The sequence below is a fragment of the Enoplosus armatus genome, chromosome 20 (assembly GCF_043641665.1).
Source record: "Enoplosus armatus isolate fEnoArm2 chromosome 20, fEnoArm2.hap1, whole genome shotgun sequence".
Classification (NCBI taxonomy): domain Eukaryota; kingdom Metazoa; phylum Chordata; class Actinopteri; order Centrarchiformes; family Enoplosidae; genus Enoplosus; species Enoplosus armatus.
Window position 1 is genome coordinate 17727297 of NC_092199.1, and position 15587 is coordinate 17742883.

The following is a 15587-nucleotide window of genomic DNA, read 5'->3' on the forward strand; positions in this document are numbered from 1 at the left end:
AGAAAATAGAGAGTGTAGAAACTGTCACATGCATTTCTAATCCGGCCAAACACTACGTAATTACAACCCTAAATGTATCCAAACCCACTCCTGATGTTAATTTGCAATCCAGCAACCTTTGTCGGGCTCACAGGCTCACTTCAAATTGAAGCGGTCTCACTTTCGAGTCAGAACTACTTGATTTTCCAAAGTTTGGGTGTCTCAACCCAAAAAACAAAAAAAGAAACGGCAACACTTTATATTAAGGTACACATAAGCACCATGAACTAGTTGCTTATTAGCATGCACAGTAGTAGTAGTAGCATATTGGCTCTGTACATGAATTAATATCTGCAATATGCTTTGCTCAGTATGGGCCTTATAAGGTGGTAGTGCCACAAGGAGGCAACTTTAGAATATGGAACCTGTGTGGATAAATAAGTGACACTCTACTAGTGAATTAGACCTCGCTTTACAATGGAGAACATATTCTGAGTTAGAAAGACTTCATTTACAGTTATTTGGACACTATTAACACTAGTTTTGTGTTTTGTTAGATAAGAATAGATTATATTTATTAAGTGTCATTAAGGGAGAATGAATTTTCTTGTGTATTACCACCTTATGAGGCCCATACTGAGCAAAGTATATTACGATCCTAATTCATGTACAACAACTTCCCTTCGATCGATAAGAAATAATTAGGAAGTTATGGAGGGAAAACTCTTAGTTTATGGCCTAGTAGTTGCAGAATATGGTCATGCAAAATAAGGCATTAATAAGTGCTTTATAATGACTAATAAAGAGCCAATATGCTACTAGTATGCATGCTAATAAGCAACTACTTAATAGTGAATATGTGTACCTTGATATAAAGTGAAAAAAACATGTTAATCTCGAGCACAGGCTGCAACAACCAATTGAAAAAGGAGTCAAATCTCAAAGTTTTCATGTTATTGATAAAAAACAAATAAAATACGCAAAATGAAACAAGCAATGTATCCCAAGATACGAACAATACATATATATACAAATAGTTCATACAGAAAATTCCGGCGCGCAACGGGAGAAAACAAGCCACGCTTCCATCAGTCCGCCCTGCAGCGTGGTGATTGTTTCCTCGCCAACCGTGAGATTTCAATTTAAAATTTAAAATCGGTTTGTGATTTCAGCTTAAGTGTATTTTTTTTTCTCTTTTGCATAAAAATTTCGTCTGGTGCAGCTTCAATGCAATCTCCGCTTTCTTGTCCTCTCGGCCGCTCAATAAACTGTCACCAATTACTTGTAACCTCCAATGCATTTTATTGCTCGTAATGCATAATGTCATATCAAGAGGTGAGGCAGTGGCATGTTGATGAGTGTCCTCCTCTGAAATGTAAAGTAGAACACACAGACAACATTGCTCACTCCATCTTAACCAATGCAAATGACACCTACTGTTGTCGTCTAGTATCATCTGTTATTGATCTTTCTTGCCACGGTCACACCTCTCAAGGAGCTTTGGCAGCTTTTTTTTTTTTTTTGCAGTATTTTTTTATTCATTTATTCACTCACTCTTTCTTTGAGTGTTACCTGGTTGCCTGATAAAAACTTAAAAGGCCGGTGGCATTGAAGCTTCAAAGCCACGCCTCATCATCAAAGCCAGTTTGAACATATTGAAATATTTATCATTTTTATTCTCAGAGCAGATGGATCTGCTGGTTATTGATACCATGGAAAGCATAGGTGGTAGTGTGTGTGTGTGTGTGTGTGTGTGTGTGTGTGTGTGTGTGTGTGTGGGGGGGGGGGGGGGGCTGAGCATGGGGCTAGGGGTTAGCGTGTGTGGGTTCAGGTGAGTGTGTGTTTGCACTACTTAAATATAGCACAAAAAAAACAGAGACGAACTCAATCGGAGCGAAAACAACACAACCACAAGAACGCAAACGGGTGGCCGGTAAGGGCGAGCGAGTGAGAGTCAATGGAAATGAGTTAAGGCAAAATGAGAAAGCGAGAGAGAGAGAGAGACACACCGCCTGTAGCAGGAGCCCTTATGCAAAGCGCAGCGCAGGTTGACTCTGCAGGAAAAGTGACTTTGAAAGCAGCGGCCGGTCCCTGCTGGCGAGGCGGTGTTTAGAAAGAGAGGGATTGTTGAGGGGAATCAAAGCGGCCTGAGACTTGACAGGGCGACGACATTAGCCATTCTCCTCCCTTCATCCCCTAAGGTGCTTGTCCTCTGCAAGGTGGAACCGCGCTCTCAAAGTCAGGGAAGAAACAAAAAGAAGAACATTTGCTTCACACACACACACACACACACACTCTGCCACTTTGTACTTTTTTTTTTTTACCTCTGCTTCCTTTTCGTTCCTCCTCCTCCTCCTCCTCCTCCTCACTTATGTCTGTCTTTTAATGTCTCTACAAGGGTATCTGCAACACTGTTGGTAGCATTTAATGTTAAGCCCCTTGTTTAGCATTCATAAGCAGTATATTACACAGTCGAGTCATATTAAGGTGTACACTATAACAGTGGTTCCTAAAACCATCACGGGTCACCAAAGCTCCACGGGGGGGTGGGGGGTTTGAGAAGACCTCTTAATTTTAAGGGTTTAAGAAATTTTCATACATATAAAATAGAATATACATGCATTTAATCAATTTCTGTGAAGAAGACAACTACATTTAAGGGTCATTTTTGAAGTTTATGTCTTTATTTATTCATCATAAAGCCAGGCTGCTTGGACTATTAAAACGTATGCATGATAGTGAAATTAAAGGAAAATCATAATCAAAAATAGTCTGTTCAGTGTAGGGCAGTCAGTGTATATAAAATGGTAAAATGGGAACCACTGCTCTATAACACACACTATGACAGTTTAGCATCTGTACAAAGACATGAGGATAATGAATAATTCACAATATAATACGTCACAGTTGTAATCAGATTTGTCTTCATATATTCTTATGAATATGAATGTTTTTTATTTATTCATTTATAAATGTGTCTTCACCCTCCATGACAAGAGCAAAGCCATGTGTCTGAAAGCTCTGGCAGGGATCTACTAAGTGGACCTACAATTTCCTAGGTCAAGAGCAAACCTTGAAGATCACAACATACGAGAAATGTGTCAAAATATTAAACATCGATATAGTTTAACAAGTCAAGTTCAGAGTACTCTTTATTATGAGGAGTACATTACGATTATACCTTCTCACTGTAACTCAAAGTACTTTTTTTTTTTTTACACCCTTCTTTACTTAAAAATACAAATGTTACAGCCACCATGTCATTGTCTTAAATTGGATGGCTTACATGGGAACATAATCTTTCTCACCTTCAAGTGTCCATTCTTCACTTGTACATTTTAACATGGTAAAAGACATCAACTAGTCAGCGACAGGTGGGGGCTTCATTCCTCAAGCGTTACCACTCTTGTCACAAACTGTCCGTGACTCACAGCCCCGAGTGGGTCCACTTGATTACTACCCCAGCGAACGCTGGTGTCGCATCGGCTGGGCGGAGTTTGTCATCAAATTGAAGTAAAATAAGAACAAAATGGGCCCAGTGTTAGAATATTGGACAGCTAGTTTCGCTGGATTAAAAAAAAAAGTGTTTGTGTGTGTTTGTGGAGGGGGGCAAAGATGTGTGCATGCGCCGACTGTGCATGCAATCTGTCACAGTCGCTTCCTGTTTGTTTTTGTATCTTTTCTTACTTTTTTCCTTTATTCCTTTAATTTTCACATTTTAGCTACTCAGTTTTTGAAGTTGCGCCCTCTCAAAACATGCTGGTGGAGAGTGTCCTGGCACTTTTTTTCAGAAATGCTTTCGTTCGGACACGGCACAGTCGCGCAGCAACTTCTCTTACTTACTTACTGTACTCCAGAGAATTTTGTCTAATTTCCCCTCCTGGAAAAGCATTTCTGATCCTGATTTGTTCATGTGTGTGATCATGTGATCACAGCGATGTTATCAATCTTTCATTGACTGTTTATACACAGTTACAAACGCTTCATAGAAGTGACATTGTTGAGAAAATGATGATGATGACGTTGCTTATGCTATTTCAAACCAACAGGAGAAACTTGGGAGGTATGACCTGACACAAATACACTTTTTTTTTTTTTTTTTACTGTTTGCTTTGTTGATCATGTGCAAAACATTTCCCTTTTCATAATGACTATTTGAGCTGAAATCAGAAATCAGGGTAGGGTGAAAACAAACAAAAAAAACATGTACGTACTTGACAGAATTACAATAACGTGTACAATGAGCTCTGTGGACCAGAGAGCTAACATGACAAGAGCAGAGAATATAATGGTTTATGTGTTTCTGTGTGGAAGAAACAGAGAGAGAGAGAAGAAAGTGAAGAGAAGAGTAAAAGAAACAGTATGTGAGTTCAGGCAGAGAATAAACAACTAGAGATAAATGGGAGCAGAAGTAGGGAGAATTAGTGTGTGTGTGTGTGTGAATGTGTCAGAGAGAGCAAGAGAGAGGATTCCCAGTACCAGATTCACATTTCCTGAAACAGCTGGTGACGGTAGTTTTTTTTGCAAATATCACTCAAAACAGGAGGAAACTGAATTTGTTCGGGATTATTTTCTGTGGCGGAGAATTCCCGGTGGCCTGGCCCCGTGTTAACAATGCTAAATGAAATGGGTAAATCAAAGCCAAAAACATCACAGGGCAGCTGCAATGCCTGCTTCTAACCTCATGGCATAATATCTGTCTGTCCATCACACACACACACACACACACACACACACACACACACACACACACACACACACACACACACACACACAACGTGTTGTTCGTGCGGAGGGAAAATGGTCAACACAGGTGAAAGAGAGAACGAGGGAAAAGGGAAAAAAGTGGAGCTGAGAAAGGGACCCTGGAGGGAGGTGCCGCCAGATGCTGCAAAATATATAAAGATGTGTTCTCGAGCAAAGGGACGTGGGCTCGTCTTAAAAAAAAAAAACACGCCCTCAGCACGTCATAATATCACGAGTTGATTCAATGTTTTAAAAAACGCATAAATGGCATCAATCATGCCATGTAGGAAAGCAGGAGATGCACACGCATGAAAATAAATTTAAGAGTTCAACGCAACTCTGCAGCGCTGAGGACATGCCAGGTGCAAAACACAGACTGCAAAAATTACAAAACGATTTTACACGTGAATATTTATTCCTATAGCCTTAAATGTGGAAGCCCAATAGCCAAACTCTAGACAAAATACACTCATACAGGTGATGTTGTGCTGAAGACAAAGATACCAAACATTTAGAGTGGTATATAGAGGCAAGATCCAAAGTATTCAAAAAAAGACCATCAAGACCTCTAAGGTGTTTAACATCTACATCAGGGGGTATTCAACTAAAATTCGAAGAGGTCCAGTTAGAGAAAATGTCCTCAAGCAAAGGTCCGGAACATCCTAATGTCTGACTTGCGTTGTGATTTTGTGTGATATATACTGAAGTAGCCTAGTAGTTGTATCAACGTCTGCATGTAATCAACAAATCAAATAAAGAAAGTACCATTCAAAAACATTCTGACAATATTTATTGTCACTTAACATTGAACTATACAGATATATAATACTGTAGATATGTATAATGTCCTTCTCTCATTAAGTAAAAGAAGGGCTGCATTTAAAAATAAAATAGAGAAAATAAATAAAGTAGCTTTTGAAAAATTGTGCATTAAAATAAAGTGCTTAATTTTAGAAAAACTAAATAAAGTGTAGCAGCAGCTTGAGTTTCTCTGTTAACTGTTTCACATCTTAACAGTCTCTCCCCCTGTGTCGTTCACTCGTCTTATCATCGGTCACTCGCCTCTCACCTCTCTCGTCTGTCTGTATTCAGAGTCGCAATGTTTATCGCCCTGGAATGCACAGATTTGATTGGCTGAGTAGCATCACGTGGGCTGGCTTAACTTGTATGCAATTGGTCTGTGAGTTTCCTGATCAGCTGAACCAGCGCCGTAAAGACTAGAAAAGCTGCGCCGGTTAAAATAGAAGCGGCCTGCCAAAATTTAAAATCCCTTAATAATTTATGGATTACAGGTCCGAGTCCGTATAGGACGGCGTCTGGGTCCGGACTCGGACCGCGGTCCGCCTGTTAGTGACCCCATGATCTACATTTATCTAAATTTTTATTAGACTATCAGAGTGACACCCTTTTTAATCCATCTAATACAGTATGGCATATGAAGGAATCAGACATGTGAAAAGAAACACACATGTTGATGAAGCGTAGTTAGAGACAAAAGTGGTAGGGAGGCTCTTCCTTCCAAGTCGCTAAACCAAACTGAGAGTGACCCCCCACAGTGGGCCTGACTGCATTAGAGCATGACTTCAACATATGATTACTCTGCTCCCGTTGGGTTGTTAGGGAATAATAGTACATCTAATTGGAAGGTAATTAGCGTAGGATTGCTCGCTGTGCCGTGCTATGTTAGTGTGTGTGTGTGCAAGGGTGTGTGTGTGTGTGTGTGTGTGTCCAGTGCCAATTAGAACAAGGTGGAAGGGATGTCCCCCTGAAACTGACTCATTACGATAGTAAGAATAAAGCTACAAATTCTTGTAATGCATCACACACATAACAACAAAGGGACAGGAGATATAATACATGAGACAGGTTGCTGTGTTGTTTCAGATCTCCTCACTGTCCTTAATTTGGGTTGACTGCAATCACAGTGGCTTTTAGCTTTCCTCTCGTCTTCTACTATTCAAACGCACCTGAGATGATACGATGTCTTTTCAGTTCCAGCAACAGTCATTCTTTGCTGTCTTACTTTGAGAAATATAAACATGTTTTTGTTCAAAGTTCTCAAAAAAAAAAAAAGCTACAGCAGGCAATTTTATTGAATCATAATTTCAGTTGAAATAACTAATTTTGATCATTGCATGTCACTGACAATATCTAATTGAAGGGCTCCTTTAAAAAATTTTTAATTTGTATGTAGTCTTTTAAAAAAACTGGACCAGGCCTGAATCAAACAACCAATCAGGGGTTCGCTACCACGTGACTGGCCAATCACATCGACTCTGTACAATCAAGGGCATTCTACATAAGGTTCCACCTTCTGGATTGGAGTGTGAATCAGAACACAGAACCCCCTGATTACCCTGATTGGTTGTTTGATTCAGACCTGGTTCAGTTTTTTAAAAGACTAAATACAAAGGGGTGCGGGTGTAATAATATTGCCTACTGTAGCTTTAAATATTGATGAAACACAAGCAGCTGCACAAGAACTTTGTCTAAATAAAAAAGGAAAAAAAGTTGGTTTTGTTTAATTGTCGAACGTCTAAGAATCACAGTTCTACATAGACGACTTTAAAGTTAAATAATTCTTTACAAAAAGTCACCTATCAAATGACTCATTGCTTTCGGGCCCAGTAACCTCTCTCAGCGCTCAGTGATTACATGTATGCTCAGCGGGAATCAGACACGATGACTTACTCTGATGATGACACTGTTCATTCTTAAAGCAAAATGTTTACATCAGTGATGTGTTATTCTTCAAAAGCCAATACGAATTTCATTATTTTCAAAGTATATTTTAGTGAAGTCTACATATAAAGTAGATGTAACGTGTCATGAGATAACATTTGTTGTGAGTTGGCGCTATATATAAATAAAATTGAATTGGACTGAGTAGTAAATAACATTAGAAATGAACAACAATAAAATATATTTTCATTTATATAAATTGGGGTAAAACTGTAGTAAATAGGACCAAGTACTGCATGACATGCACCAAGTTGGAGCAGGGAGATTGTGCTGCTGGTTGATGCGACAATGAACCTCTGCAGGGAACTGAAAGAGTGTCTGTAAGTCACGTAGTGGGGGGAAGAATGAAACTAGTTACGCAGAGAGGGCCCCCAAAAAGCCTGGATTTAAAGGTCCCATATAGTAGAAAGTGAAGTCTCCATGTCTTGTTTGATTCTAGGTGCTGTATAAATACTGTGAAAGGATCAAAATGTTCAGTCCATGGAGAAATGCACACTGTGCCTTCAAACCAGCCGTCAGGACTTCCTGTAAGGTTGTGATGTCACAACTATACAGTCACCGCACTCAGCCACGCCCCCAGCAGGTCATCTGCTCCAATCACAGCACCACCCACCAAGTACAGGGACGCTCATCCACCCGCTCAGTCAGTCTAAGTTATTGGAGCGCTCTGCTCAGGAACTACTCTTCAGGTTTTTGGAGGTTGTTCAGTTTGTCTAAAACGGCTTGTTTCAGACAGAGGGGGGGAACTGAGGGGCTGCAGAAAGGGCCGGGACAAGATAACATCAAGGACTTTTTGAACTGTGAATCATGCAAAGCTGCTCTAGTGGAGTCCCAGAATAAAAAATATAAAACTGAAATGAGTGTAATATGGGACCTTTAAAAGTTGAAATTTTTCAGTATACGTGAACAATTAGTGTTCTACTGTGGAAAAATACTTACATATACTGTACAATACTACAGAATACTTGTTGTATCTAAAACAATATTAGATCCTCACAGGGATCAGGTTCTAATCCTGCGTTTTCAGTTTTCATACTCGGGGGAACCCTTTTGGTATGTATATATGGATTGTGCCTTTAGGTTCCCAAAGACTACCACAGACTGGCACTAAAATGAATGAAATGAAACTAATTGATCTTAACTCTGATTTGCATGTACTTAACACTTTTCTGAACCTTTGTTCTGTCTTTTTTTTCTTTTTATCTTATTCTGTGCTCCCCTTTGTTTGTTCCAATTCTAAACCGTTTTACTTTTATCTGTCACTTGAGTATTTTAGCAGTCTTTCATCAGACAGGCCCTGACCAGACATTCAATGCCAACTTTCAGAATTTGGAGTTTTCGATACTCAACACAATCTCCTCTCCTCTCCTCCGAGGCGTAATGGAGGGCCTGACATGGCAGTATTTCATCCAGAGCCAGCTGACACCAGGGCTCTGCGCAGGGGAGCAGCTCGGGACGGAGGCCCCCCGTCGGTGGGCTGCGAGGCAGCGAGTGCTCCCCAGAGGACAGCGCCGGGATGGAGCCTTTAATGTTCAGCAAATCTGTTAAAGGAACATCCATCATCGGTGCCCCGGCTGCCCGGCCGAGAGGCCATGGCACATGTCAGATACTCATCACTCCATCCGTTGTTCCTCCTCACTTGGTTTACCTCACCCTTTCTCAGATAAATCCTCTCTTCCAACATGTGCAAGATCATCCCTTTCTTACTCCATAACACACACACACACACACACACACACACACACACAAGACCCTTCTGTCTTTTTTTGAATTGCTGCAGAGGACAACAGAAAAGGGTGAAATAGAAGAAATTTGCTTCAATCTTTATGCATATAGAAACAAAATAAATCCCCAGTCATCAGGACGCAGTCCAGTGGCTTTTTATATTTTGACGTCACAGAAATGCAATTCTCAATTCGCCCCGTTCTGCTTTAGCACTCCCAATGGTCGACCGCAATATATCTCTTACCCGTACACACACACACACACACACACACACACACACACAAACACATAAGGCAAGAGGCAGTAATATATCTCTGGGAGAATTTAAGTGCACCACCACCAACATTTGCATTTCTGTGGAACGAGTGCGTCTGATTTATAGAAGCAGAGGCCTGAAGCATCTTGGGAAATGAGGCGGGTGGATGGAAACTACGTTTCCCAGAGGCGGGATGTTTTGGCCGTGTCAGCAGCAGGCATTTCAGAGATGTTGTTTTTTTTGCAGTGCTGGTGAATTTCCAAAACAAGAGAAAAGAGGAAAAAAAAGGGAAAGGAGGAAAGAAGAAGAAATGAATAAGCAGCAAAACAACTTTTTGTGTGAGCATGAATTTTCAAGAGGAGACCCTTTTTTTTTTTTGTCAAAGCGAAGTTCGAGCGGAGAGAAGTTGGGGCCGGTTTCCTCGAGCAGAATGAGTTCTTTGGAGCATCAAAAAGCCTGCTTCCCAAACGAACAAATTAAGTTGTTTTGTGAAGAATCTAGAAAGAGGAGAGCAGGAGAGTACCAGGAGGAGAGGGAAAAGAAGCAATATTGAAATGGAATAAAAGTGAAGAAGAGAGAGTGGGGAAATAATGAGAAAAGGAGAGGCCCAGGAGGAAACCAGAGGGAGATAATACAGAGTGGTGAGCCGACACAGAAACAACAAACCCTTTTTTGTCATGCTATCATTACGGCTCCTCCATTCCTTTTCTCCGCTCAGTAAACAAGAGGGGATGAGTGGGGGAACAAACTGGCTCTGCAGAGAAGAAATTACAGAACGGATGGGTTTAACAGAGTTGGAGGACTGAGTGGGAACGAGGGATGAGGTGGAAAAGCGAAAACACTGGAGGCAGACAGCCAAATTAGTGGACATAAGCGGATAGAGGGATGAGGGGAAGAGGAGTGACAAGAGGGAGGGCGAGAATCCCTGCCGAGTCGCTCTCTGTATTATCTATCAAGTGTGACTCGTAAATTTCCTGTGCGCACTGCGAGCTGATTTATCTGCAGTCAGACGGGTAATTCTGCCTCCCCGGGGACTGAACCCCCCCCCGCCGTCCCTCCCACCACACCTCCACGTCCCACAGCCCAGGCAGGGGATTTCAACTCACACATTCAAAAAGTATCAAATCCCTCCTCCTTCTGCGAGTCATTTGCTTTCCACTGGCTTTTTCACCCATGTCCCCCGCAACAGCGCCAGCCGCTCAGAATCGCTGCTCCCAGCCGGTGGCTCTTTGGCTGCCATCCGGCTGGGATCCAGTTTCCAACCATTTTCCAGCCACTGGGAGTCCCCCCCCCCCCACCCCCCCACCCCTCCTCCTGTTGCCTGACAGGGCGTGTCCACTGTAAACACACCCATTCATTAAATAGCAGTGTGACGGCCCTCATGCACACTCATGTTTCTTCATGTTTCACAGACCTCAGCTTTCTGCCTGTCTAGTTGCAGTTATTATTCACATATTTCTAACAGCATAAACCCTGAAATTATCCTCACATTGATGTTCAGTGCATCATTTTAGACACATTTCCCCAAAATTCAGCAATATTACTATGATCAATATTATTTCCAACTGTCAGTTTTTTTATATTGGGCATATATATGTAGTCAGATTCTTTTTCCTCTTACTTTCCTGTTTACAATGCTTTTTTATGATCAGAATTGTCAACTCGCTTCACTCCCATTTCCATCTTCAGTCCATCTCTGCCTGATTTCCACGGGGGAGGGGATTCGATTTCCCCTAACCAATCACTTGACAAGAGCTGGACAGCGGCGTTAGTCTCTGATTGGATCGATCACTTTTCTACCAAGAAACCGCTGTTTCATGTCCCGATGCCAGACCAGAAGCAGAGGGCGGATTCAAAAGGTCTGGACCCAGGCAAGAAGAGAACGTTTCATACAGCCAGGCAACATAACGGAAGGGGACCAGCGACTAAAGGACACTCATGTCGTCGTCACGGCGTGATGGAGCTGACTGCCACGCCCACAGGAACCCCCCCAGTGTGTGAGTTTAGGAATTTGTGAAGAAATGAACTAATTATTTCGAATTATGTACCAAGATTATTTTAGAATACTTGGTGTGCTACCTCTCTGAGTTTTGCGAGTCGCAAACAACACTACTATAATTCAGCTGCAAACCCCACTTACTGACAGTTCCCCCTTTTAGAGTGAAATCCCTATGACTGTGTTATTTCTCCATACGAGTTCTCCCCTGTTGTAGTCGCCTTCCTCCTGCTCACCCTCCTATTACTATTGTTATTCTTTTTAATGCACAAATTGAAGGAACTGGCGCGATTACATTTCGCTGTGTACCTTACCTCGTACCTTATAACATTGCATGTGACAAATACACTTGATTGACTGATCGATTGATGTGATCATAACAACATCTTCACTAAAAGTAGCCTATTCTCTGTGTGGGAAGCACACTCCCCCATACATGCCAAATATGTTAAGAACAGCTTGACTCGCAGTAAAATGGTCCTCCTGGTGGATTGACAAACCACTGCAACTGGTTTCCACGCATTATGAGCTGGGGGCAGTGTTCACTACGGCAATTCTAGCATCTGTATAGCATATGTAAATAAATAAATAACATTTCACCCTCTCGTAGAGGGTGGTGACATTTTCAAGCCACCGCTCTGCAGAGCTGCGTTTGTCATGTTTCCTTTCATGTACTACATTTGATGGATGCACTACTTGTACTTTCTGTATTTCTATCTTTGTAACTTTAAGATATATCTGTGTTCTTTTGTTCCTGAAGGGATCATAGTACATGGGATGTGGCCCTTGGCGATTGACAGTGGCAACTCCCACCCCTGGATCCCTTATCCAATAGATTTGAAATCCAGTTCAACAAATTGTCCGATGACAATTGTACACCTGTTCTAGGTTTACCATATGTGTGTTTACCTTATGTCTTTGTCCATTTTGACACAGTATGTTGAAACGCTTGTCTGTTTGCGCAATTAAAGGCTATAAATCTATAAGTCAGTGTGCTCCAGTCCCTTCTTGTCCTTTGGAAGTTTGCCGTCCTCGAACTGGGAAGCACCTGATTCAGCTGCATACCGTTTCAACTACACTTCACCTTTCATTAGACCTGAGGCAGCACACCTCCACAAAAGTTACTAAAAACAATACTGGATTGTGGACAGACAAATTGCCTCACACTGTATCTGCAGCTGCAAGAGTTTGTTTAAAGCATAACTGTCCTATTTCACCATGTCGGAGAATTATTACACATCACATTATTTCCTGTTTATTTAAAATGGCATTATTACTTTTTTTTAATGAAATTATTAATCAAATCATGGTTTCTAAAATCTGATTAAATGAACTGACACAGAAAATAAAAATAGCTTCGGAATCAAACTGACTCGAGGAATTAAACTACGACTAAAGCTAAAGTTTTTCCTTAATTGGACAGTACACTGCTCTGTATAGGACATGGCTGTTCTACGTTAAATTAAAGAAAAAATAAAGCTATGGTGGAAACAAACAGTCCACTGCCTATACATTCAATGAAACATTTAAAGCATTTCTTACAATAATTCAATGTATGGACGCTCAATGTGCGTAAAAAACAGGTGCAGGTACTGTGTGACTGAAACGGTATTTGTAAAAAGCTGTGTCCACTCCAGTTTGTCCTTTATCCATCATCAGCACATGTCTTCGGGCAAGATCAACGTACGTCAAGACAAGGACGGGCGTGGCAGCTCCGTGTTGAGCAATCCGCGAAACCAAAACCTCTGGCCAATTTAACATTTAATCAAGTTGATGTCAGATTGGTCAGTCTTACTGTCCTGCAGGACCACATGGCCCACAGAAAGTCAAACTCTGCAGCTACACCTCATGAAAGAGACCTGACTAACCCTACTGTGACCCCTGTCAACGAACCCCCCCCCTCTCTCTCTCTCCATAGCCTGCGGCAGTGCTTCCACAGTGGGCTGTAGCTAGCAGCACAGAGAACACTGGGGTCTGTAAGAAAGATCATATATTTCACAAGACACAGCACAGCCTGGAATCTACACATTCAACAAAAAGCTTCCATGCTACCCTCGAACACCTTTCCTATGGTCCGTACCACAGTGCAAGCTGTGCTCATCTGATTCTGCAACCATGTGACGTGTTAACGATGACAACTGGAAAAATGCGAGGGTGGTGGGACAGATGGAAAAGAGGGATTCTGAAATGACATGAAGTGATAGATGTATGACTGGGTATATGAGGGTCAAATTTAAACTTTTTAAATAACCTTAAAAAAAAAGGGTACAAAAAGGCACCCTTGACTTGAATATAGTGATAGAATTACATTGCTTCTAGTGCTTGTGTACAGGCACCTTTTTCTTATATTGTTATTCTTGTTATTGATATTAGTTTGTGTGTGTTTTTGTCTGTTTTCACTGATATTTGTTATACACTGAATATTGAGATGTGCACATTGTACTTAGTGGCTTTCACTGATAATATAGAAAACTTAATAAGCGAGGTTATTAAAATATACACATTTTTTTATTGAACTGTATAAAGCCGTTACGATGTGTACTGTACCACCAACCCATGCTCTGGATTACCGTAAGACTCAGTACGCAGTACAAGGACACTGCAATATTGCGGAGAAATTTAAGCTACACCATTTTATGCAGAACTGAAGGCATTTGAAATGATCTCTATTTAAAATATAGACTAGTTAAGTGGCTTTCTTATACTTTTTTAAGTATAAGAAAGTATTATAAACTTGGATTTAGTTGCCTCTACTTTTAAATAAATAGATTCCAGTAGAGGCAACTGGTTAAACTGTCTTTTTTAAATGATTTATTTAGTTATTATCTATTATCATTATTTATTTCTGTGAAGTGTGAAGTGACCCTTCAAAAGATCCAATCCTGAGTTTTGAGTTTTGTATCGGATAGAACAACCATTTTGTCTAAACTTACAGTTTCTGCCTTTCTGTTAGATCAAACTAATGAACTTCTTTGGGACACACAACTACATTGGGACCAGAGTCTAGATGGACTACTGATTACAGTAGATGCCAGATGGACAACTGGATTTACAGTGACACCTTGGTAAAATCTCATTTAACACAAAATTGTGTGTGTGTGTGTGTGTGTGTGTGTGTGTGTGTGTGTGTGTGTGTGTGTGTTAAGGCCTCCCTCCTCGGCTGTGTTGTTTATATGGTTGTTTATGTGATCATGTTAAACCGAGTGTACAGTACTCTGAGCCGACACAAACCACAGGTTGTGTATTCCCTGTTGCTCACCTCAGCATAGGCAGCCGGCACTGTTTGGCACCAGCTCACAGGCGCAATATGTGGGCAGTCTGCCTGCATCAGAGACAGGTGTGTGTGTGTGTGTGTGTGTGTGTGTGTGTGGAGAGAGAGAGAGAGGGACTGTGTGTGTGAGAAATTAGTTTGTGTGTTTGGACATCATTGCTACAGTGCATGTGCTGTACCAACGTGTGTGTGTGTGTGTGTGTGTGTGAGTGCGTGTCAGCCTGGCACTGTTCAGAGCCTTGATGCCCACTGGGATAAGCGCAGCACCCCGTTGCAGTTGTTGAAGAGAAAGGGAACAGCTGGCACTGCTGGGAGAGGGACAGGGTGTGGACCGAGAGAGCATGAGCAAGCAAGCAAGAGTGTGTGTGTGTGTGTGTGTGAGTGTGCGAGAGAGAGAAAGAGAGGTGAAGGTGTTTAGGTGTGATATAGGAGACTAGCAGTCATCTTGCCAGAGAGAAGACTCAAAGTAGTAAAAAGCTTTCATTTGACATATGAGTCTATACTGAATTGAAGGTCTCCTGCTTGACCTTATACACTGGTTCTTCATCAATGAATGGGGGGGCAAAGGACTCTCCTTAACAGGTTTGACTTGGGCAACTTGGAAAGCGGGGTGGACCCTAAAGGATCTGGGGAGCCAGAGCCGCACAACCTAGGTTGGCCTAAGTGACCAAGTCACTCAAATGAAAATCATTTAGGCCTAGGAATGAAGTGAACCATCTTGGAAAATCTGTTCACCACCATAAGAATGGTTACCTTCAGAGGGGGGTAACCCCATAACAAAGTCCACAGAGATGTTGGACCAGGGGTGATGAGGCACAGGGGGCAGATGTCAGGAGACCTTGTTCCAGGCACACGCAGGACAGGTGGCCACA

General features: G+C 41.6%; 1 protein-coding gene across 1 annotated transcript in view; it reads right to left on the reverse strand.

Annotated features, from left to right (window-relative positions):
- The window catches only part of rbfox3a (RNA binding fox-1 homolog 3a), a 168129-nt gene that overhangs the window by 118471 nt on the left and 34071 nt on the right, over positions 1-15587 (reverse strand). The gene's annotated exons all lie outside the window — the stretch shown is intronic.